The sequence below is a fragment of the Pygoscelis adeliae genome, unplaced genomic scaffold, assembly GCF_000699105.1.
Source record: "Pygoscelis adeliae isolate BGI_AS28 unplaced genomic scaffold, ASM69910v1 Scaffold67, whole genome shotgun sequence".
Lineage (NCBI taxonomy): Eukaryota > Metazoa > Chordata > Aves > Sphenisciformes > Spheniscidae > Pygoscelis > Pygoscelis adeliae.
Genome location: NW_008825271.1, coordinates 2,828,332 through 2,831,168, shown reverse-complemented (window position 1 = coordinate 2,831,168; position 2,837 = coordinate 2,828,332). Strand labels below are relative to the sequence as shown.

At 40.2% G+C, this 2,837-nt stretch overlaps 1 protein-coding gene across 1 annotated transcript in view; it reads right to left on the bottom strand.

The window, feature by feature from the left end:
• Nucleotides 1-2,837, bottom strand: part of FAM13A (family with sequence similarity 13, member A) — a 129,197-nt gene that overhangs the window by 83,550 nt on the left and 42,810 nt on the right. The gene's annotated exons all lie outside the window — the stretch shown is intronic.

The window sequence follows — 2,837 nt, the reverse complement described above, 5'->3', positions numbered from 1 at the left end:
CACGGCAGGGGGGTTGGACTGGATGACCTTTAAAGGTCCCCTCCAACCCAAACCATTCTATGATTCTAAGTACTTAAGCCTGGACTGAACTTAAAGCAAGAGAACAGTCGTCTTTCGTAAGACTGCTGTTAAGTGCTAAAAATGGGCTTGTGCTCAAATACTTGCTGAAGAGTAGATTCAGTTCAGAAAGTAGTAAAATGTAAAAAAGTAATTAAAAAACACCTTGACTCATCACTTCACCTATCACCTACAATATTGATTTTAAAACCACGTAGGCATATTACAGCTGAGACGTTCTTATCAAAGAAAAAATGACTCATCATTCTAAATTACTGACACTAGGAGACAAAGATCAATAGTTCTGTAATTCTTACCAGGTTTAGCAGAGTCAGCACAGATAACATAAGCAATAACACATACTTGCAAAATCCAGTTCCCAGCTCTCTTCCATAATCAGAACCAAGCCCCAAATCCTTCCTTGATTAACTGCCACACTGAAATCATAAAGTCACGATGAATGCAGTCATCCTTACAAATCTGTGCAGCTGCCACTGCCAAATTCGGATTTCTCTTACTCTACTTGTATTTTTAGGCATTAGATCACTAAAATACCTCCTTTGTACTCCGCCTTACTCAGATATCAAAGTTATAAATTTGATGCAATCCTAAAGTGTATGAGACCCTTTGGATTCAAAGAACCAAGTATTATCTTCCTTTAAACCACACCACCACAGCCTCCGTATTTGACAGAAGCCACTGCAAACAGCAGAACTGCTTAAATTCTTAGAAGTAAACACACATTTAAAAACTTTGTTAACACTGCATGATTCCAGAGGTAGGGAGCTAGCAAATGCTCTCAGAAAGCCTATGAAATTCAAGCACAGCTATGCAGCTATCGCATTTCTACTTCTAGTGTTAGTTCACTTGTCACTGGCTGTGAATCCCATAATTTTGTTTCAGTAAACTTTCTCAAAGTTGAAGTCCTGTCTCTGTTATAGACCGGTCAAAGCCCATGGACTTCAAATTGTACAGGAATTACTTGTGTCAGAATTAGGACCGTTTTCTTGTTTGTAACTGCTGTACTGAATTTTGTCCGTCTTCAGTGAAGTTTTAAATGAATGCTGTAACAGCAAGGTAATTACTAATGGTGTTGCAGATATCCAAATCACAATAAACTCATTGTCTCTAACTGCACCACATCCACAGAGCTTATCTAAATGAAGAGCAGTAGACACTTATTTTACTTATTAAAGTTAATAGACAGGATTCTGAACATAGACTGAGATTCATTAGGATGTTAAGTTTTCCCCAGTTACTTGTCTACCAAAACAAATTCCTTGAAACTTTAGAAATGCTGCTGATAGAAAAGTCTGAAGAAAAAGAAAGTTGTAGAATATGGCTGAGTCTAGTCTAAGGCCACATGAAACCACTCTAGGAGACTGCACCTGTGGCTTATCAGAGCTGTTTAAATTATGATGTCTCAGTGGATGTATTTGAGCTTGCTACTCACTGTTCTTTGTACGAGCAAGATGAAAAGGAGATGCATAGAGGAATCAGTTCCAGCTACCCTCATCTTTAAAACAAGTCTACAGAAGTGGGGCATCCCAGAATCTGCATACTTTGGTTACATAATTCAAATCCCTGCACTAAATTTAAGGCATCAATGAACATGACTGTAGCGGTACTTACCCTGTGGACCACATACTCTTGCCCCGGCCTCCAGCTGCATTAACTAGAAAATGTTTAATTAAACTTTTCTTCTTCCCAGACTTGCTTCTCAAACACTAAGTCAAACCAGCCTACTCAGTGAATCCCCTAATATAGAAAGGCATAGGAAGGGAGAAGCCCTATGCATATGTCTTCACTTCCCAGTGTTTGCCCATGCTACCTGTGTTTCCATACTTATTTAGACAGTCGCTATCTCGGTTTGAACTGTCCATATATGACTAAGAAGGCTAGACTTAATGACAAGTAGAAGCTCCCTAAAAGACTTCAATACTGACCCCATTTTTTCCCCATTAGCTCTATTCCCTAAGACATATCATATAACTTATTGAATCATTTTGCCACCAGTGAAAAAGGCCTTTTACTGTAAACATGTTGCTGCATGGTATGTAGGAAAAATAAACCCAATACAAAATACTTCGATAGCAAAGTGGCCGTTTATTATGACCTGGGACAACTCTCACATTACTGATATTTAAGGAAAACAAAATCTGCCTGTTTTCTCTGTGCAACTGGCAATTCCAAATATCAAAGCTGTTGATTAAGTGTTCTACCAAAAATAACTGACACTCCGGTGCTCAAGTAAGGTCTGGATGAACCGTGAAAAAGTAACGCTGGAGACAATTCTGCCAGGGCAGATTCAGTGAACAAATTCCAAAGTCTCCCTGAAGGCTAAACATAAAAATTGTACACTCCAGAAAGATGTAATTTGAACCCAAAGCTATCCTGTCCTAAAAACATTCAAATTCAAGAAATCAACCCAGGAGTACGATTATCTTCAAACCCGGGACTCTCCATGGTACACAACAGGAGGTTGTTGGAGTGAACCAGTAACACCTTAAGGCCCCTTTTCTGCAGGAGGCCAGGTGCGTTTGCCTGAGGAAATTCCCTTCAGCCTCCTACCCTGTGCAGCTCTACAGGCAGCTTTTCAAAATGCTGCAAGCGTGCAGCATGCATGGGATGGAGGCCAAAAAGCAACAATTTGTATGGGCCTCAAGCCAGAAGATACAAGAAGCTCCCAGCCAACGCCAACTGCTGCGTGGCATCTATTTGCAGAAGGAAACCTAGCACCGGCAATGTTCTGAATCAGGGTGGAGAGAACTTTCTCCAAG